This window comes from Carya illinoinensis, chromosome 8 (genome assembly GCF_018687715.1).
Source record: "Carya illinoinensis cultivar Pawnee chromosome 8, C.illinoinensisPawnee_v1, whole genome shotgun sequence".
Lineage (NCBI taxonomy): Eukaryota > Viridiplantae > Streptophyta > Magnoliopsida > Fagales > Juglandaceae > Carya > Carya illinoinensis.
In genome coordinates, this window is record NC_056759.1 from 35,210,592 (window position 1) to 35,233,984 (window position 23,393).

Consider the following 23,393-nt stretch of genomic DNA (forward strand, 5'->3'; position numbering starts at 1 on the left):
AGATAGAACGTGATGCTCTAAAATGTGAAGCAAGCTCTTAAAGCTTATCCAGATGCCCTTCTTGATGCATGCATTACCAAGGGTTGAGATCGAACGAACGTGCTCTAAAAAGTGCAGCTAGCTAGCTTTTCATGCTTAAGCACTAAGCTAATTCTACATGCACGACGTTACACTCTATGTTGGTGGAATATATCGTTGTTGCTGTTAACAAACTCAGAAATAATCACGAAATTTCTTATATTTTACATTGGGCTTTTTGAATTTAACCAAATCTTTAGTATTCAGCTTAATTGTTTATGTTCGGGTGATCAATAGTGAAGAAAAAACATTACATACATACATTAATTTTAGAACAATGACAAAGTTATTTTTAATGTAATGAAATCATATTCATAAGAAAAATCAGTTTGAAATTCCTAAAACAAAAATATAGGAGAAAAAGTGAGGACAATGATACAATTACCCTCTATATGTGTTTATTCTTTTCAAAACAATCACTATAAAGTCAAAAACATGGTTACTCTTTATTTTAAACGTTCTTATACTTAATCATATAAAATAAATGATAAATTCTAAATAATTTTATAAATTAATCATTTACATAAAAATTATTTAAAATTCTAAAAAGTAATCTAGAATAATGCTTTTACAAAGGAACTTGGGAAAGAAAAGATAAGGCATCGGTGGACCACACGCTACTTTTTCTTTTTTTGGTACAAGGCAAACAACTTTTGAGTTGTACCCACATACATTCTAGGCCCGAAAACCGACACTATCGATGTGGTTTTGGTCAAAAATTGAAACCACACCGATAGCTTATAAACGGGGTGGTGCCGACCGAAACTGGCCGGCAAGGACAGAGAAAACCAGTGGTTTCTTACGGCCGGTACCAATCGGTTCCACAGTTGGTCCGTCGGTCGGTACCCATCCCCAAGATTTCACATTACAAATTCAAACTTCAAACCAAATCAACCAAAATACAACAAATTTTCGAATATCTATAACAAAATAAAAAATACATAACAAATTTGGAGGAGAGGACTAGGAGAATGAGAGAGCTGGCCTCGGCATAAAAGTGAACTGGTGATCGACTGAGACTGAGAGGAGAGATCTCAAGCCAAGCTTTGAGCAGCGTGAAGGAGGAGGGGAGGGAGTCGCTCCCCTGCTGCATGCTTTTGTGGTTGCACCGTCGTTGGAGGAGTTTGGAAGGGGTAGAGGGAAATGGGTGGTGATAGCGCTTGAAGAGAGAGAGAGAGAGAGAGAGAGAGAGAGAGAGAGAGAGAGAGAGAGAGAGAGAGAGAGAGAGAGAGAGAGAGAGAGAGAGGGGGGGGGGAGTGAATCGAATGAAATGGAGGAAGAGGGAGGAGAGGGGAGGGGAGGGGCAGCGGATCCTTTTTAAAATTTTTTTTCCCTCCAAACCCCAGGCCCAAAACGAGTACGTCGTTTCACTTAAATAAGTGAAACAACGTCATTTTTGTATAAGTATAAAATGAAAAAAAAATATGTTAGAACTGGTTAGCTGGTTCAACAGTTTTTCCCTGGGTTGGATCGAGACCGAATCGGCCAACGTCGGTTCTGCTTATTTTCCACCGCCGGCCGACCAGTTTCTTGCCAGTTTTAGTTTATTTCGTGCTCCGACGGCATGTCCAATCGGTTTTCGGCTAGTTTAGCCGGTTCTTGTACACCCCTAATACATTCTAATATGGCCCGTGGGCATCTAGTTCAATATACTTTTGAGGAAAGCCCATTTCCCTAGCAAGCTGTTAGTCAGGTCACCAAATTACACACCCGAGCAAACGTGGAAGACACAAACGATCGTGAAGCACCGGAATCAAACAAAGTACAAGCATAAAACTCATACAAACGGACTCTTCCTGAACCAAACACACAACCCATGAAATCCAAAAACAACGAAGAGACCAAATGCACCAAAAATTAAATCCAACTTAAAAAAAATTAAATTAACCCATACCTGTGATTACTCCAGCATCATGGGTCGCTGGTGCCTCATCATCCACCTCTCCGGGCGTGACAGCATAAACCCGGGCTTGCACTGCTTGTCTCGGGTTGGTTCTTCCACCGTGTCTACCTCCACGGCTTCCTTGAGCTCTGACGGGGCAATCCCGAGCAATATGTCCCACTTGGCCGCACCGATAACACTGGGGTCCGCTACTCGTCCGACACTCGCCCTCATGAGCTCTATTACAAGCCCCACAAACAGGCATACGTCCTCCCATGCGAACACTTAAGGATGCTTGAGGTCGAGTTCCGGTCCGCTGAACAAACTTCTGAGGCGAACCCGAGCTGCTTCCTTCACCAGAAAAACTCCGCCTCTTTTGCCCTGGAGGGGAGCCCATACTCAGATTATTTTCCCGCTCTATAAGGGTGGCCACATCCACTAACTCCTGAAAAGTGGATATCCGATGGCTGACCACCATACGGCGTATGTCCTGACGCAGCCCCTCCTGGAAACGATCTGCTCGCATCTCCTCAGTGGCGACAAGGTGAGGAGCAAACCGCTCAAGTTCTATGAACCTCCGGGCGTACAGCTCCACTGTCGCGCCCCCTTGGACCAGATTGGAGAACTCTCTTGCCTTTTGCTTCCTTACCGATGCGAGAAAGAAGCGGTCATTGAACTCCTTCTTGAAACGCTGCCAGGTCACCGCAGCGAAAGATCCCAGTTCAGATTCCAATAGCACCCTTTTGGTATCCCACCAATCAGAAGCGGTACCTTGCAAGAGATAGCTGGCGTAAAGTACTTGCTGTGCCTCAGTGCACCCACACACCTCAAAAGTCTTCTCCAGATCTTTGATCCATTTTCCAGCCTGAAGTGGATCCTCATTTCCAGTGAAGTGTGGGGTCCGATGCGCCAAGAAGCGCTCATAGGTGCATCCGGCTTGCACCATGCTACTGGACCCTCCTGGATACATCCAAGGCCCTCCCTGATATGGCCAGGGACCTCCTGGTTGTGGCCAATACCCTCCTTGTTGCGGACAAGGCTCTCCTGACGGTGGACAAGGCCCTCCTGATGGTGGACAAGACCCTCCTGATGGTGGCCAAGGACCCCCTTGTGGTGGCCAAGGTCCTTGTGGTGGCCAAGGCCCTGCCTGTTGGGACCTCGCACTCTATTGCATAAACTCCGTCATCTGCCGAATTGCTTCGGCTATGGAGTCATCTCTGGAGGTATTTTCTTGCGGTTCCTGAGTATTTTTCCTTGGTCTCCCTGGTCTCCCCATATTCCTGTCACAACACTACTCTTGACCCTCCTTTAAGAAAACAAATAAAACCATCATAAAACCAACAAAAACAAAAACAGCACTACTCAGCAAGAAACAAAAGAAACCAGCATGCCAAAACATAACTAAATAAATAAAAACAAACAAACAAGCTCACACAAATAAAACAAATAAAACAACTATACTTAACATAATTTTCAAAACACAACTTTAAAAACATTCTGGTACTACCTACGGGACATGTGGTTTTACCCAGAGCCAAACCGCTCTGATACCACCTGTGACGCCCCCAAATCCCCACGCCCAAACACGGGAAAATTGAGACGTCCGGATGGTGACAACCCGGGTCACCATCCCATCGACGGGTGCCGAGTGTGTGCAAGGCAACAGATGTGTACAGAGAAAACACGCAGCGGATAACGAAAGTCATAACTAAGTACCAGAATTTTTCTTAACATAATACAAGCTGTTTAAAACATACATAGATGAAATATTACAAAACACAAATACAGTTTTAACAAATAAAAAAGATAGCATCAGCAACCCGGCGGAGCCGCATCCTCGGGCTCAGCCTCCTCCTCATCGTCTTCTAACTCTGCACCAAAAGCTACGGAACCACGAATGGTACCGCAGGTAAGTAAAACCCAAACACTACCAGATAAAAACACATAAAACTCAAACAAGATGCATGAACCATGCCCAATGCCCAAAGCCCGTAAACACCAGTTTTCCACACACGCCAAAAACCCATTTGGCCCAAAAACACATATCCTTTCCAAAAAAACACGCCAAAAGTCACATTTGACCGCCAAAAGTCCATTTGGCCCAATATCTCGCCAGAAGTCCATCCGGCCCGATATCTCGCCAGAAGTCCATCTGGCCCACGCCAAAAGTCCCATTTGGCCTCATAAACCATTATCCAATTTTAACCGTATGCACCATGACCTCCCCTAGGGGTCATCCGCACACCCTGGCTCCAGTGTCACACCGTAGAGTACCACCACGCATGTGACACCTAACGAGCGATGCCCAGTTCCGCGCCCCGCGCGTGCGTAGCCAAGCATCCTCTAGCCCTCGCCAGCGAAGGGCCACGGAGTCGGTGAGTAGGGCGATGCCCGGTTCCGCGCTCGGCGCGTTCGTAGCCAAGCATCCCCTAGCCCCGCTCCCGTCATCTCTCTCGACAACTCAGGGGACATCACTCAGTTTATTCCGCTCCCGAGTGACCAGAGGAGCTCCACCGAGATAATAACCCATCCCGGCTTGGGCTCGTGATACACACGCACCCGCAATACACTTACGCCAAAACACAGGCTTTTCACATAAATCCACAAACACACGTGCATGCACCATGTAATACCATAACAATGCATAATAAAATAATCCAACAAACATAAATCACATAAACAGGCAACTCCGTCCTCCATCCATCCGACCCCCGAAACTCCTCGGACTCAGTCCGGAATCAACAACCAACAACAGTAAATAAATTGAATGAGCGATATATATTTAAATCTGAAAAATAGGGTTTGGAAAATACTTACAGCGCTATATGGCAATTTTAGAAAACAAGCAGCGTTGCAAACGGCGGAAAAACAGCAACGTCACAGTGAAAATTCACTGTGGCCGTGGGTTTGAAAAACCCACTTTTGAACGGGGACAAACTAGGACACGAAATTGATAGGGAATGGTCTAGGGATGGTTGTGAAGCTATTGGAAGTGATGAACGGCCGTGGGTGGCGGCGGAATCGCCGGAAATGGCCGGATTACCCAAAACGGAAACTAAGCTCGTAGGAGTTGTTCCGGTGGTCGTTGGAGGCCGGAAATGGGTGGGTTAGGACGGCAAGGAGTCGGTGATGAAGTGGTGAAGAAGTGGTGGCCGGAGGTGGAGCGACGACGGCGGATCGGAGCCAAAACCGTGCGGCTTTGTTGGGCTTTTTCCAGCCAAATGGCCGGCCGGTTGGGGGTGAGCTTGGGTGGGGTGGTGCACCGGAGGGAGAGGAAGAAAATGGGACCGGTGGGGGGTCGATTGGTGGGAGGTCTACTCAACCTCTTACTATTCACACAACCTCCACATATTACAATTATTTTAATTTTAATTTTATTTTTTTCTTTTATCAAATATTTAATATATAAATAATGAATAAAAAAATTGAATTAATTTAAAAAAACTCAAAAAAAATCTAAAAAAATCATTAAAAATTTGAAAAAAAAAATAGTGTGTGAAGATTGGGAGGTTATATAGCATTGCTCAAAATTAATTAAAAAAAATTAAAAGGAAAAAAAAAAAAATAAAACAAAGCTAAAACAAGGGAAATGCTTATCCTACAGATCCGCCACCGCTTGAGTATTTTTTTTAATTTAATAGTTAAGTAAATATTTTTTAATAAATTTGTAATTTTTATTTTTATTTTTCAAAAATATTTAATAAGTTTAAAAATGTGTTAAAAAGTTAAAAATTTGAAAACTTTTGTCTATTCGATACCCTCTCGGTGGCCTCTTTAGGAGTAGCACCACCCATCAAACAAAGCACGACAGATTGATCTGACTTTTCACTGTCACAATCCGTACCTGGTTGTCCAACTTGGTGGGTGTGTTATTTGACAAATATTAATACTTGTACAAAGTTTTCACATTGGAATTTATGAATTTTAGAAGAAATTAGTTAAAATAATCTTCTTTCATATTTTAATTGTCCCTTTCATTCCGTTCAATATTGCTCATATGGATTTAATAGAATTTTTGTTTTAAATAGGTAAAAGTTTTCCTCTAAATCCGCGGGTTGAGCATATAAGAAATAAATGTCTTTTTTTATTAATTAAGGGGTAGGCACATGTCAATTTTAGTTTTGATTATTAAAAACATATATTCTAATTATGTGCTTAATAGACTTTTTCAATTCTAAATTAAAATGGGTCCAAGAAAATCTGCCTCCAACATATATAGTTTGAAAACAAATTATGCTCTTCCACAAATGTTTGAGTTAGGTTGGGTTAAGCCAAAAATTTTTACATGTGCCAAAAGTTGGGAATATTAAAAATTAAAAATGTTAACTATTGTTGCTGTGGGAACATTTGTAGATGGAAACTTCCTCCAAGGGGTTTTTTGAAACTAGGATTGGGATGATTTTAAGATATGGTAATGGAGAGGCAGTGATGGCAACTACAGTTTTAGAAAATTGTAGATAGAACAAATTATGAAATTCGATCATAGACACAAGAACAGTAAATCAAAGATTATAATAATGTTGTTCGCAAAATGGGTGGATAAAGAATCTCAAAGGAAAAAACATGTACTTATAGCCAATCAATAAAGATAGGGGTGGGCAGCGGGGCCTTGCACCACGCTACCCTGCCCCCGTTCGCCCTGCCCCCCGCATGGCGGGGCTAGCAACACCGCCCCGCATGGGCGGGGGTGGGGGGCCTGGCCGGCCCCGCATCTAGTCCCCCTAGCGGGGGCAAGGGGCGGGGAGGGCCCAACCCCGCATTTCCCCCGCCCCGCCCCCTACATATATATTATATATATAAAAACATAAATATTTATATATATACAAAAGCATAAATATATGTTTATATATATAAATATAAATATATTTTTATAGTTTACAAATTGTGTATATATAAATATATATATTACAATTTGTTAGACTTGTTTACAAAGTATACATTAGCAGATTTAAAAACTATATAGTTTAAAACTACTACACTACAACTTACATAAAATATGCACTAGTAAATTTAAAAACTACATAATTTTTAAATTATAGTCATATTTACAAAATTTAAATTTACAATTTGGATCCAAAAATATATTTTTGATCACTTTTTGTTCTAGAAATAATTTTTAAATATAAAAAAAGTACTAATTTTTTAAAGTGAAAATGAGACGGGGTGGGGCGGGTATTCGCTCCACACCTCGCCCTGCATGGTGTGGGGGCAGGGGACGGATGAGAAAACCCCACCCCCGCACCCCGCCCCGCATAGTGCGGGTAGCACCCCTAAATAAAAATGGGCAGAAAAATCAGTATCCAAATGACAAAAATAAATGCATCATGAGACCCACCAAAAGTAGTCTTGATTGCGCAAGTATTGTATAATTATTTTTAAAAAGTGAATCAATACAATACTCATATTAAAAAAATTAATTTTTTAATAATGAATCTCACTTTTTTTCAAAACGATTATACGATAGCTATGCATTCTACGACTGTATATATATATAAAACTAAATTTTTAAATATTAAAATTTAAAAATTATCTCATCTTATTTTATTATTTAAATACACATATTTTTTTCAAAAATTATATCATCTTATTTTAATTTAAAATTTTTATTACTATTTAAAATATCTAATTTTATAAAATTTGCATGCTTTATTCAAACGAGTTCGCTTTAGCGCCTAAAAAGCAAAAGGCATTTTTTTTTTTGTCAAAAAGTAAAAAGCACTTAATAATTTATTTGGTGGGTAACTGTCAATCGTATAATTTCAATTCAGTTTTATATATTTCGCTTTATTTTTTAAAATAATTATAGATCCGATCTATTAGCTGTAAAGTAGAAAGTGAGAAACGTTAATAGTACTTTAAAAAGAAAGGATAAAAAACTTTAGAAAGAAAAGATAAAAAGGGCTTGGAGTATTCCGCTTTACTTTTTTTTATAATCTACAGATCCATCCATTCGCTGTAAAGCTCTGAGAAACAAACTACTTTGAAAAAAAGATAATAATCATTTGTTTATTCATGTCTTTTATTAGGCTCCGTTTTTATAAAAGATTATTATTTTTACATGTTCTAAAAAATCGATCAAATAAAAAAAAATTAATTTTTATCTAATAATTAACTAATCATTATAATTTTTTAAAACTCTCAAACAAAATATAAAAAAATAATACAACTTTTTTAAATATTAAAACAAGAATATCATTAAAAATTATATTTAAATAATATTTTAATTTTATAATATTGTTATTCAATTTTTTATTTCTCATTTTTCAAAACTCAATAAAATATCTTAATTCAAATTATTTCATTATTATTTATAAACCATTTCACTATTATTTAAAGTATTTTAAAATATTCTTAATATTCAATCGGGCCTTAATTCTGGAGTGAATAATAATATATAACACAGACTTGTTAATATATAATGAAAAGTGTATTATTAATTAATCACTAATGCAATATAATATGAATATTATATATATAAATATATATTATGCAGATAGATCGTGTACTGCGCAATTAAGATCAGCTTAAAAATCAATTTCTCAAATAAACAACATAAGCTGTTATCAATTTCTGATAATTTATGAAGCATTTCCTTTGGTCGGATGGATGTAGGTAGCTATCTCGGCATTTTCTAATTTCTTTACTATTTTATTGTTTCTTTAATTTTATTATTTTACTTATTAATTACGTTACTAACTTTTCCACATCTTGGTCCATTATTATCATTCACCTAGTCATCAACTCTTACACTCTTCCGATTATTTAAATGAGCATTTAATGCATAAAAAACCATTCGATTTTCAATTTCCCGCAAGGTCCTTCTTTGCAAGTTCCACATTCATCGTAGTTACACTACTACGTACAGAAAAACTAGGATTGTTTTTCCTTTTTCTTATCCTATAATAAATTTAGGGCTTTTTTTCACGCGACATATATATAATATATATATATATATATATATATATAAATATTTATATATATGAAATTTAGGTTTTGATAGTGAGTTGAGATAAAATAAGATGAGATGAGTTGATATGAGAGTTAAAAGTTTAATAAAATATTGTTAGAATATTATTTTTTAATATTATTATTTTAGAATTTAAAAATATAGAATTATTTATTATATTTTATATGAAAATTTGTATAAATTATAATAATGAGATAAAAATAAGATGGGTTGGGTGTTTTTAAAATCAAACAAGACAGTTTGATTTTAATTGTTTATGTATGAAAAGGCCAATTTATAGATATAAATTATATATCATATATCTATATATATCAATTTGAAAATAAGAAAGTTCAATTCATGGAGATTAAAGTTCATTAATCTCCAATTGTGTCGTTTAGTCACCTAATTAACTTTCTAATTTTTATTTGTTAAAGTTCATTAATACACCACTGAATTCAATTTTATGCGGCTGCCTCAGTACTATATAAAAGTAATTAGTCGTTTAGCTCTAGTTTTAGTAAGAACGTGAATGGAGAAAGGAATTAATCTTCACCTATGATTTGAGAAGCCAATGGCGTGGCAATGACGACAAGAGAAGAGTTTGAGAGGCCATCACGGCAGAGCTGGATTTAACGCACAAGGGAAGAGGCGGGATGGGCAAATTAAATGGCGGGATGGTAAAACCAAAAGTATTTGTTCCAGGTGCCAAGGGTCACTTCCAATAGTACCATCAGCAGACCTGGCTAAGCTGGCTTATTTTTAGATCAAATGAGCTGGCGATAGAAGATTAGGTAGTTTGCTGGAGGAAAGTAGAAGCACTCAAGCTTTCTTCATTACCATCAGAAAACCAGTGGCACTACCTTGCAGCCTTCTTCTCTTTTCTTCATTAGCTTCTCTTTTCTTCCAGCTTGCTAAACAACTATTTGTTGTTAGGTCCTACTTGGGCTCCCTTCCACTGAGAAGAGAAGTTCTCTTGACCTCTGCCACGCAACCCAGAGGTGACCAGGTACGTGCTTACCCATGCGAGGAGTCTTTCTCTCTTTTCCCTGTGTCACTGCATATTTTTCACAGCTTTTAACATGGTTTTACACCCTCATCTCCCAACATTTCCTGTTTAGCAGCATATTACAACATTGGCATAAAATTTATTTCTTTAGTTGCACAAGTTGTAAAACATAGATTTGCCTAGACTAAAACCATTTCTAAAAATCAAATGGCTTTCCAAGACATAGTGTTAGAAGGGCAAACTCTATAGGCTTGTATTCTGGGTTTCCAAGGAGTACGTCCTACATGGGGCTAAATAATACCTTTCCTTCAAGTGTTTTCATGGACCTGTGACATTTCAGTAGAGGTTCTTGGCTGTTTCAAAGCTAGTTTATAACTTTTGTGAGCTAGTTTGTAACTTGTGTAATCAACTAAAACCTAGATGTTAGCTAGTTTAAAACTTAAATAGACTTTAGCTAGTTTGCAACTTAGTACATATTTCTGTTGTGATTATAACTTGTGTTAAAAAAAAAAAAGCTAGATGTTAGGTAGTTTATAACTTAGTAGTAATTTCTTTTGTAAGTATAACTTGTGTAATCACAAAAACAGATAGATGTTAGCTAGTTTTTTTTTTTTTTTTTTGAAAAGAGATGTTAGCTAGTTAGTAACTTAGTATAGATTTCTTTTGTGAGTTTAACTTGTGTTATGAAAAAAAAACTAGATGTTACCTAGTTTATAACATAGTAGTAATTTCTTTTGTGAGTTTAATTTGTGTTATGAGTATAACTAGATGTTAGCTAGTTTATAACCATCTATAAATTAATGTTGAGAGATTAAGATGTGTTATGAAAAAAATCAAGATGTGTTATGAAAAAAACCAAGATGTTAGCTAGTTTATAACTTAGAATTAGAAATTATTGTGAGTTTAACTTGTGTTCTGAAAAAAAGCTAGATGTTAGGTAGTTGATAACTTAGTACAGATTTCTTTTGTGAGTTTAACTTGTGTTATGAACAAAGGCTAGATCTTGTGAAGTTTATAACTTAGTATTGAATTCTTTTGTGAGTTTAACTTGAGTTATGAGAAAAAAGAATGATGTTAGCTAGCTTTTGGCATGAGTACAGATTTATGTTGTGAGTATAACATGTGTTATGAAAAAAAGCCAGATGTTAGCTAGTTTATAACTTACTATTAATTTCTTTTGTGAGTTTAACTTGTGTTATGAGTATAACTAGATTTTAGCTAGTTTATAACCATCTATAAATTAGTGTTGTGAGTTTAAGATGTGTTATGAAAAAAACCGAGCTGTTAGCTAGTTTATAACTTAGAATTAAAAATTTTGTGAGTTTAACTTGTCTTATGAAAAAAAGCTAGATGTTAGGTAGTTTATAACTGAGTATTAAATTCATTTATAAGTTTAACTTGAGTGACTCTAAAAAGGTTAAGATGTTAGCTAATTTATAACTTAGTACAGATTTGTATAAATGAGTTTAAATTGTGTTATGAAAAAAAGCTAGAAGTTAGGTAGTATATAACTTAGTATTATTTTCTTTTGTGAGTTTAACTTGTGTTATGAGTATAACTAGATGTTAGCTAGTTTATAACCGTATATTAATTTCTTTTGTGAGTTTAACTTGTGTTATGAAAAAAACTGAGATGTTAGCTAGTTTATAACTTAGATTAGAAATTATTGTGAGTTTAACTTGTGTTATGAAAAAGGCTAGATGTTAGGTAGTTGATAACTTAGTTTACAATATTCCAGCTACACTGATTTGCTGTAAGTTGCCAGTTAGCATAGTGTCTAAATTTAAATGTTATAATATTCCAGCTATACTAATTTGATGGTTGCATGTTCAAAAGTCCTATGAATTCCAGAAAGGCAAGCATGTGACAATCTGTAAGGGGGGAAGGAGGGGGTGAGGTGGACACTCAAGAACACAATCATCTGCACGTAGCAGCCCGGATGCACAAGGATTGCCTTGGAGAAGGAATTTAGGGGATGAGGCGGACCCACTTTCAAATGAATCGACTCAAGCAGTAGCAGGTGTTGGAGTACAAGAGTCCATGGGTGTCAAATAGGGTGGAGAGGGGAATAATACTATGGGTATGCATGCCATTTCTTACTCCAATACAGAAAATTGATGAAAATTAATATTTTCTTCAAGAGTTGGTACATTTATTCTTGTTATTAGTTGGTTGACTCATTCAAATTGCATCCTATTTTTTTTCAAGATATAGTTCCATCCATTAAGAAATGGGGCCGAGGGCCTACGCGGGGCACACAATTTGAACACCTCTAGAAGGTGGGTAAGATTCCTTTGCTTATAAAGGAGGGTCATAGAGGCCCATCGTGCGAGAATGCCTCCATCTTCATTGGTCGAGTGACATAAATCATCAAATTATATGCCGAAATGAGGCATGCAAGCTAGAGTTCTATACCTAAGGAGGAGAAGCAAGAGTTAATTAATCATGTTAGGGTAAAGCTTTATTACATATGCATGTAGTTTATAACTTATTGCTTTTAATGTGAGTTTGATTAGTAGATGTTTTAACCTAGATTTTCAACTTGTAGGTGGACTTTGTGTTGGATTGGACAAAAGACCACTATCATGAAATTGAGGTAATGTATATGTCCGATAAGTACAATGCATATTACTATGAACTACACAAAGTTTAATTAAAATATGCATCGCATGAGAAGGCCCTATGTGGTGAGACATCCATGGTGGAGCAACCTGTTTGGTAGTGGCTATGTGAAAGTTGGGCCAGCGGAACATTCAAGGTATATGGGTATTAGTATATATATTTGAATAAAAACTAGTGGCAATTTAAGTTGCATTTGTTTTTGTTTATATGTACATTCAGGTGGGATTTATTTTGCTACCTTTTTAATTCCGAGCAGTAAGATAATATTTTGGGACTTGATATAACAATAAAATGTGTAACAGGAGAAGTCTTGAGAAACATTACAAATAGGAAAAAACTTAAGGTGAAACATACAGGCAGAAGGAAATCATTTGTTAGGATTTTGAAAGAGAAGGTAAGAGCGGTTTCTGATTTATAATTCAAGTTATGGAATTGTATCTAATGAGCTATAACTGTTAATGATGTGTGGCAGTGGGAGACAGCACCAAATATGGTCGCTTTCTATAAAGAAACACACTAGTTAAGGCAGAAGGACAAATTTATCAATGCCACAACTGAACACAATTATGTGAACTTTCTCATGTTTGATTTAATTTTTGTTGGACTATATACTGCATTAAAATATCTATACTGATTTTCTTTCATATGATATTTAGAATCTAATGGTGGAGAAATTGGCTGAGAAAGACCTCGAAGAGGACGTTGATGAAGCGGCCTTAGTTGTTTTCAAAGACGTTTTAGGGTTTAGATTTGGGTACGCACAAGGGATGGGGCACATGGTCATTATCGATCCCTCTCCTTCAATGATGAAGAACAAGGCATTTATGCATTTGGCTGAGCAGAATGAATGAAACAAGACTTGTGTAGAAATGTATAAGAGTAAACTAGACCAAATTATGGGTGATATGGCTGACATGAGGAGAAATTTTTCTGAGTATGAGAAAGGAATGAACTTCCAAATGTCTGAGTTGGAGGGAAATAGTGAGGCTCATAGAGAGACTTAGGGAGATGCTTGGGCATCTCTATTGCTGGAAGTAGGTTGATTTTTTGTGGATTTTTTTTGTGGATTGTATCAATCCAATGGCCATGGTAGTTTGTAGAGAGGCAAATATTTTGATGTGCAGTGTGGGAAGTTTTCCATAGGGAATCAAATTTTTGGAAGTGGAAGGGAAATGGTGGCTTCAGCTCATGAATGGGTCTGGTTTTAGGAAGTGTGTATGATCTGACTTTTGGATATGGGGAAGTGATTTCACAACAGTGTATGTATTTCCTTGAATTTTCATAAAGACTTGTGGTTATTATGAAGGGGTGATTATCTTATACTTTGTTAAAATATTTTTTGATTGATTCTCATATATTGTGGTGTAGTATGTTTTATGTGAAAACTGTTGCTAGAGTTTTAGTTTGAGGTCTGTATGTAATCTGGTTCAATGGCTCCTAAGGTGAGTCCAAGTAAACCACATACTTGGGGCTAAGTTTCAAATATGTTAACTGAAAACAGTATTTAAATATGTCTTTAATTCCACATAAGTCACTGGTGGGATCATGTTACTCATTAAATCTAAGTAATGCACTTGGATCAAATTGGTTGTTCTATGGTTAAGATTTAATTAGCCATTATAATGTCCCAGATTCATAGTTTGTATTAGCCTTTGATTGATTTGCTAAAGTAATGTCCTAGTAGCGGTAAGAAATGTTTTCTATTGGCTAATACAGTTAAGTACATGGTTTTTAATTTCAGGACACTATGCTCTTATGATATTTCTGGATTAAGAGGCATAGCTGTACATATGAATGGAGATGAATTGGAGCAAACAAGAGAAGCGATGATGTGTATAGAGCTAGAGTAATGTGTCTAGAATGCAAAATATGTATACATGTAGTCAGGCACATGTGCACTACTCCCCCTATTTGTTATGTAATCTGGTTCAATGGCTCCGGTACAAGATTTGTTATATTAATTACTAACCATGTAGGCTTCCCTTGGGCACTACTCCCCCTATTTGCAAACATTGATGTATATAGTCATGACCTTGATTGACTGGTACTTAAGCCAGTGGAAAGAAGTGTAAAACAATCATTTAAATTCTGTTATATATGGATGTTGAGGAAAATTATGTCGTTGGTGAATTATTCAGGTGTTGGTTTTCTTTTAAGTGAGTGGCCTTTTGTTGTATAGTTGTAATTCTTCAATTTGAGTCTCTTGTGATATTTTTGTCACTTTTTTCCAGAGAATTTGAGTGCCTTGATTGTAATACTTTGTGGGAAAAAATTGTAGGGAACACTCTTTTCCATCGTCAATTTTGTGGGAACAAGTTTTTTGAGAAGAGTTGGTGTGCTGGGGAAAAGGTCACTTACCAGTTTCAGTATTTCCCATAAAAGGCTAGCTAGTTTTTCCCAACGAATATAGTTCTTGCAAACAACATTTTTTCCATTAAAAACCTTTTTTTTTTTTTTAACTTGATAACTATTTATCTCCATTAAACCTCTTCATGGCAAATACAATTTCGCGATGAACAAAGTTCATGGGTTAAAACATATTTGGCAGGAAAATGTTTCATGCTGTAAACCACATTTTGCACAAAAATGTTTCATGGGTAAAACATTAAGCCACAACAGTGTTTCATGGGTAAAACAGTTTTGGGACGAAAATGATTCATGCTGTAAAACACAATTTGCACTAAATTTTTTCAGGGGAAAAACATTAAACCAAGCCACCACATTGTGTCATGGGAAATTTCCAACGAGAAATACAAGTTTTCACCGCAAACCACGTCTTGGGAAGAAGTCATTTTTTCCCATAAATTATACTATTGGTGGGGAAAGTGGCTTACCTCACCAATAATATTCCATGAGCCTCCCACAAGAGAAATTGGTCAGAAAAAAGTTTTTCACTAATGTTTCAATATTCCATGAGCCTCCCACAAGAGAAATTGGTCAGAAAAAAGTTTTTCACTAATGTTTCAATATTCCATGAGCCTCCCACAAGAGAAATTGGTCAGAAAAAAGTTTTTCACTAATGTTTCACCTTTTCCAATCACAGTCTCTCCAGGGTAAAACACGTATTTGTTGTGTCAAAAAATATTTGCTCTGTATATTCAATCATCATCATTTTACACAATCGTTTATTACAATTATATATTACTAGAATAAATCTTCTATTCTAGGCTATAAAAATCAGGTTCCTATAATCATGCTCTCGTGTAAAGGAAAGAATTTCTTTCCATATATTACAACTCATGCCAACACTCCCCCTCAAGTTAATGCATACGGATCCCTTATGCACAACTTGACTAGTGAGTAGTAGAAATCTTTGTTGGACATGGCTTTGGTAAGTATATCTGCTAGCTAGTCTTCAGACTTGATGAATGGGAATCGAATTGTCTTAGTCTCTAGGTTATGTTTGATGAAATGCCGATCCACCTCCACATGTTTAGTTTTATCATGCTGAACCGGATTATGAGAAATATCTATGGCAGTTTTATTGTCACAAAAAAGACTCATTTCGGATGTGGGAGCAAACCTAACCTCGATTAGCAACCTTTTCAGCCAAAGAAGTTCACACAAACCCTTGGCCATCCCTCGGAATTCTGCTTTTGCACTAGAGAGTGCCACCACCTTTTGTTTATTACTTCTCCATGTCACAAGGTTTCCACCAACAAATGTGAAATACCCTGAGGTTGACTTCCTATCTGTGATGTTCTCGGCCCAATCTGCGTCTGTATAGCCCTTGACTTCCAAATGATCATTCTTAAAACATGAGCCCTTTCCCTGGAGAAGACTTCGAGTATTTCAGTATTCGAGTTACAGCCTCCATGTGTTCCTCACTTGGTTAACAGCCACTGAGGCTATTAAAGCATCATGTTGTTCAAATAATACAGCGTCCAACGAACCACAACCGATTATATGTAGGGAAGTTAGACTTTGGAATGCTGTAATTAGCAGATTGGATTGAAAGATGTGCAATAGATTTTGACAACCAATGACAATTAATAGATGAATATTGGAAAATGAACTTGCAGTGACTTGATCGTGCCATATAGTTTCCAACTTGTCCATTTTCACAATATGCAATATCTCTAAGCTCCGAAATGGTAGCTGTAAAATTAATTGGAACAAACGTTAAGAAATACCCCATCCCATGATAACAAGTATACTAACTAGTTTAATTGGATCTACAAAAAGATGTTACATTCTGACTCATTACATTAAGAAATACCGGATCCCATTATAGCAACATTAGTTTAATTAGGTCTTAAAAAATATTACGTATAATTTATTTTATCAAATCACGTCAGTTTATAAGTCTATTTTTATAATAATTCTTTATAGACCTACCATTTCTCGTAAGGAAAACATGATGACTTCATTTTCATATGGAAAAATGTAGTTGCAAGCACAACTGCTTACTAATATGTGCACCAATCTAATGCGATTGGTAAAAAAGTAGATTTTATTGAAAACAATGCTAATTTAAATTTTAAATATAAAGGAATCGGTATTGGTATGCAGATTAGTACGCACTTTTGCTTGTACGTAGCACAACTCTTTTAGTATAAGTATTACATGATTCGGTTGTTCGTGGAAATAAATACTAATTTCTTGTACTCGGCCTAAAGGTGACTTTCAGTTAATTTGGGCATGCTATAAACAAAATAAAGAGATTTAAGTATTCTTTAATGAGGATGCACTATAACACTTACGGGTTTTTTTTGGAGATCACCACAAAATAGTCACAAACGTGTGGTCTTAAATGCTATTTTGTGGCGAAATGATAGAATGATTGCAAATAAGGCATTATTTACAGTGAAAATCTTAATATATAACTTTAATAAAAAGAATTTAAAATTCTTTTTCTTGAAGTGATGAAAATTGTAATTAAAAATATAATATATAAACACTAATTAATTAAATTTATCAAATCAAAATGATTTCATAATATTGGGATGTAAAGAGCACTCCGTTTGAAAACGTTCTACATCTTCTACGTCCTTAATGTGGAAATTAGAGCTTGAGAGAGCTAATTAAATTAATCGCGTACCTCATCCACCAAGAAAAGGGGTTGTTTAATGCACATCTTAGGCGGGCTTTCTTTAACTGTTTCTCAAAAGCTCACAAGTCCAGAAGCCAATATCTCAACTTTCTCACATCCAATGACCAACAACGTTTCCAGCATTGGCATTCTGAAATATTCATTCCATGGTAAAACCACTTGAGTCTCCATAATTGTATAAGATGCAGACAAGTTAATTGAGGAAACACCAACGACCTTGCTACTGCTGCTTCTCCTCTTTCAACTGCAACAATTTCCTCCATTCCGCAGTCAACAATCACAATTTCCTTCAATTGCTTGAGACATGATCTAACGATAGAGGCTGGAAATAAACTTTTCAAACTCTCACATCTCCAAGAATTTACTACTTGTAAATTTTGAAACATGAAACTTATTTGAGCTTCTTTACTCCATACATGCTTTATTTTGGATAGACCATCTAGACACAGTATTCTCAGATTAGGAAAGGCAACCTGTAGGATTAATGTCATGTATCAATCAACGACGCCGAAGATTTCTTTGCTTAGAATTTGAAAACATGCAAGATCAAACGGGGGAATGAGTACGAAAATAGCACTAATTATTTGAGAACTATGGTCCATTCAAGTACTAATGTTGGCTTATAATTCGTATGCTCTTCTTTTCCTATGTTGGAATGGGTACATCTAGAAATATTCATTATTTATTTTTTGAGAAGTTCCATATTATTTTTTCAAATTTAACTTTTATGTCCGGCCTAGAGCCACAACCTTAATTAGTAAAGGCCACAATTATAGTTTTGGGCCTCAAACTGAAGTCAACTATTGTGTCATGTGTGAGTTCGAAGCTAACTAACTCATTTACCTGATCATGTAGAAGTGGCAAGCCAGGATCATGGTTGTCCTTCGAAATGGTTTCTCCGCCATCCCTCATAAATAAAGTTTTTGTGCTCAAGAAGCTCACCAACTTTGGAACGTCCTCTAGCACCAAGGTTTGGAGTCGATGAAACAAGATTATATCTCCATCTTCAATTCCTTGCCCTTCTTCTTTCATGACTATTGCACTCATGTTGTTGCATTTTCTTACCACCAATCCTTCGAGTAATGGAAGGCCCCTGGCCATGGTTGAAGAGAAGACATATCTTAATTTCTCACAGCTTATCACACCTTTAAAACTCTCAAGTATTTAAAGGATGTCAAGGGTAGTTTGCCATGAAAATTTTCTTCCAAACGAATCATATTTTCGAGAACGAATGTCTCCAATGTAGGAAACGTGATAACCGATGTCCTCAAGTTACGGATATGCTTAAGCTGAGCACAATTTTGGATATGAAGATGCTTCAATTGTTGAAATCCTTCCCTGTCTATTTCGGGTACAACACTCTCAACACCGTTTAGCTCGTCTAAATGAAGATCTTCCGTTATCTTCAATAGCATTTTGATCCAAAACTTGGATTGAAAGCTTGAATTCAACTTGTGAAATCACTACTTGTCCCAAAAACTTAAGTTGATGGGGAGAAGTAGATTTTCTTATTTATTTTATATCTTCACACTCCCCTCACGTGTGGCCAGACTCCCCCTCAATAAGTGGCCTAACACATGGAATATTTAATTAAATGGGATACAGTGTAGAGTCAGGATTCGAACTTAAGACCTCTGCTCTGATACCATGTGAAATCACCACTTGTTTCAAAAGCTTAAGTTGATGGGAAGAGGTATATTTTATTATTTATTTTATATCTTAACACCAATTAACCTCCACCCAGGTAAGAAGAGCTTCCCAATGCAGTGCAACAGGTTGTGGACTATTTCTAGCCATAGGTTTGTGGTGCATTGCCTCCCTAAACTACACCTTCCACTCAAGAGTGAAGGCAGGAAAATTCCTCACTTCCCAAACATGACCTCAGGTAGTTTGTAAAAGAAATAGATTTAACAACAAACTATATTATATCCTGTACAAATTAAAATGGTGAAAAACACAATACTGTTATAAAACTCATAATCAAAAGGCCAAGATCAAATGGTCAAATTATAATCATAAGATTATAATTCAAACCAATACAATGTCAATCTTTTTTTTTTTTTTGGCATTTTCTTGTACATAGAAGAGAGATTTGAAAGTAAAGAAGACATAATACAACAAGCAACCATAATTAAACTGTTTTATTTCACTAACATTAATGGGAATGAAGGGTCCTCTACCCCCATTGACTTCAAACCATTGGATCCACCAATTCTGCATTGACGTATATATATTAACCTTCCGAAAGTTTAATTTTTTACATTCGAACAATAACCCAATAACGTGTGAATGAAACATTCAAACGTCAAATCACAAATGTTCACGTTTGAACATAAAAATAAAACGTTCAAATAAAAATATCGAATTGTCTTGATGCAAAATAGAGGAAAATTGTCTTTGCAATCTTGGATGAGTCTAGCTGCAAATTGGCGAAGATGTAGTTTGATTTATGATTCGGAAATAGAGTTGTAATTCATTGTTTTACAGTTTTATGTATCTGCATATCACTAGTAGATAGTTGTTCTCCCTGTGTACTTGTCCAAAGTTGATAAAGATTGGTTCTTCACCATACAAGGGAGTCAATGATGCAGGTGCCCCAAAGACTTTATTCCTTGGATGAATTGAGGTGAATGGAATCGAAGCATTGTCTCTTTTGTCACCAGCGGATGCAACACTTGGTTCAATAGAAAAAAAACCTGCAACTTGCAGCTGCTCTGGGAGGGCTTGTTGCCTGGAATGTGCTTGGCTTTAGCCCACAACAGTTTTATATTTTTTTTATAAGGCTGCTGTTTCTATGGACACTAGATTTAGTAATTCCGCTCTCTCTCTCTCTCTCTCTCTCTCTCTCTCTCTCTCTCTCTCCCCCCCCCCCCCCCCACGGGGGGAAACCCTAGCATCCTTAAAATCATTCCTTTGCCATTGGTGACTAGCAGTGGCCGTTGTATGTTAATGTCACTTTCTTCTCTCGATTTTTTCTTGCTACTCAGTACGTTCTCTCTCTCTCTCTCTCTCTCTCTCTCTCTCTCTCTCTCTCTCTCTCTCTGTGTGTCTGTATATTACTTTCCTCTCTCGTTGCCCACTTTGGCTATATCTTAGTTTTTGTAATTGTAGATATGAGTATATGTGTTTGTAGATCTAATTTTCTATGTTTGTATACCTGAGTTTCTATATTTGTAGATCTATCTTTTTGGGTTTCTTTGTTTTTAAAATCTTTAAGTAAAAACTTAGTATTTTTTTCATGTTCTACACGTCCAAGCACCAAACATACTTAAATAAAGGTATGTTAGAATGAAGTGAGGATGGAGCTGACTATAAAAGGAGTGAAGGAAGTACAAATGGTTCACTTTTGTTTGGAGAGCAAGAAATTTAGTTTTCCCTTTTGCTCTTAGACAATTTTGAAGATTTTCAGTATTCATTTTACAAATAAAGGTTGATTCTTTCAAAATATAGATGGTGGTTTGGTTGCCAACAATCTTTTTATCATAACTGAACCTTGGATGACATTGATTGATATGATTATGGGTATGATGCGGATGCAATCCAAGTATTTTCATTTTTCTATTTAATTTCCTTTTTCAAAATTTCTCTTCCAAGGTGCATCTTGTTTTTTTTTTCTCCCTAATGAATTCTTACATGTTTTTTCAATTAGATTATACCCAATACAAAGACCTAATCCACAATACAAAGAAAAACAAATCAACATCATTATCCAAGAAATAATTGAAAAGAAAAGGGTATAATCTAATTGAAATGGTGATAAATTATAGTCAACCTCAAGTACTTGTTTAGATCTTTGAAGTAATAGTTTGCATCAGAAGCCTTAAAAGTAATAGAGGAGGTTACAAGTACTCACTTCCCCATCAAACAACCTCAAATGCATGTTGTAATATAAGGAAAAAAGTGAACGAAGTTTATAGCAAGCAAAAGAGAAAAGATAAAAGAAACATAGTTGTGAGCCCCAACATGACCCATGAATGTGTGGTTGCATCAATAGTTAACCCCACTGTTTTTTCCCCTTCAATATATCATTGTTTTTTCCTTGTAACTTCACTATGAAGATAAAATGAGAATCAAAATCAGCTCCATGGATGAAAAAGAAGAGGAAAGAATTGAGTAAGATTCTACAGAATGTCTAAAAGAATTGTAGACATGATTATTTGAAAACTCTAGATATTCTTTGGCAACAATCATCACTCAATGATGTTGTAGAATTTTCTAAATCTGCTCCATGTTACTAAGCTAAACGTGTCTTGGAAGAAATGTGAGAGTATTACCCGCCAAACGTTTACCTCCCATATGGTAAACACGGAAAGTCTTCCATGCTCTATATATGACAGACCGTTCTTAAAACTTTTCAAAGTTCAGTTCAAGAACTGTCATTCTGCCTTCCCTAATATCTAATAAAACCTCACTCTTTGTTTATAGAGTCCCAACATGTACATTGGGAGCACTTGTACTAGCAAGGATATTTTTCAATACGTAAGAATTCATTAGGGAAAATAAATAAGAAAAGACTAGATACACCTTACAGGAAGAGAAATTTTGAAAATGGAAATTAAATAGAAAAATGAAAACACTTGGATTGCATTTGCATCATACCCCATAATCATATCAATCAATGGGGTCATCCAAGGTTCAATTACGATAAATAGCTTGTTGGCAGCCAAGCCACCATCTATATTTTGAAAGGATCAGCCTTTATTTGTAAAACGAACACTGAAAATCTTCTAAAAGAACATTTGCTTTCTATTGAGAACAAAAGCGAAAACTAAATTTCTTTCTCTCCAAGCAAAAACGAACCATTTGTACTTCCTTCACTCCTTTCATAGTCTACTCCATCCTCACTTAATTCTGACATATCTTTTATTTAAGGATGTTTAGTGCTTGGACGTGCATAATAGAAGAAATCACCAAATGTTTGAAAAAATACTAAGGTTTTGCTGGAACATTTTTAAAATAAAGAAACCCAAAAAGGTAGATCTACAAATACAAAAATATCTACAAACACAGAAACTCAGATTTAGACAAAGTGGGCAACGACCAACGAGAGAGGGAAGTGATATACAAATACAAAAACTCAGATCTAGCCAAAGTGGGCAACGAGAGAGGAAACTGTTATACAAACTGAGAGAGAGAGAGAGAGAGAGAGAGAGAGAGAGAGAGAGAGAGAGAGAGAGAGAGAGAGAGAGAGAGAGAGAGAGAGAGAGAAGTGATTTTGTTTTCTCTGGCATTTGGGGAAGGGGAATTAATCCTATGACCTCGAGTTACGGTCACATTTGTCTACTTAAATTCATTTTAGTTAAAGCTAATGACGGATACTTGTGTCAATAATCTGTATACATAACTGGGTTTTGGGTAAATAACCGTCCAAATTCACTCAGACTTTCAGGTTTAGGACTAGATCACTAGAAACGAATATGCAGCCGTAGTGAGGCACGAATAATATTCCTTTTTATTAGCTACGACCTCCAACCCCGACTGCCTAGTCCACCATTAGATTAGAAAAAACTGCATCTCTTATAAGTTCTTGATTTTGCCAAGGAAGATGACCACAGAGCATTAATTTATTTAACTTTTTATTCTCTTGCTTTTCATGCACTCATGTATTAATTGTAAAGAGATTTTTTTGAACTCCCTCCCTCTTTTCCCTTATTTATTTTATTTTTGGCCTCCTCTCTCCTCCAAGTTATTATTATTGTTGTTACTGAAATTTTTTCTTATCATTTTTCTTTCATCCCCGTATTGTTTTGAAGAGAAGGAGATGCCATGTTCAAAAACGACAATGCAAATGACCTTTTTTTTT

At 36.1% G+C, this 23,393-nt stretch overlaps 1 long non-coding RNA gene across 7 annotated transcripts; it reads left to right on the forward strand.

The window, feature by feature from the left end:
* Positions 1 to 9,457: 9,457 nt before the first annotated feature.
* Positions 9,458 to 14,687, forward strand: LOC122317794. 7 transcript variants are annotated; one of them, XR_006244647.1, is made up of 7 exons: positions 9,459 to 9,915; positions 11,752 to 11,995; positions 12,124 to 12,368; positions 12,464 to 12,673; positions 12,840 to 12,931; positions 13,010 to 13,796; positions 14,279 to 14,687. It is a non-coding gene; the product is annotated as an uncharacterized LOC122317794 (long non-coding RNA). The 7 variants fall into 7 exon arrangements; XR_006244642.1 differs by having other exon boundaries at positions 9,461 to 9,915; positions 12,464 to 12,511; positions 12,593 to 12,673; positions 12,840 to 13,796; XR_006244645.1 differs by having other exon boundaries at positions 9,458 to 9,915; positions 12,464 to 13,105; positions 13,194 to 13,796.
* Positions 14,688 to 23,393: the final 8,706 nt, after the last annotated feature.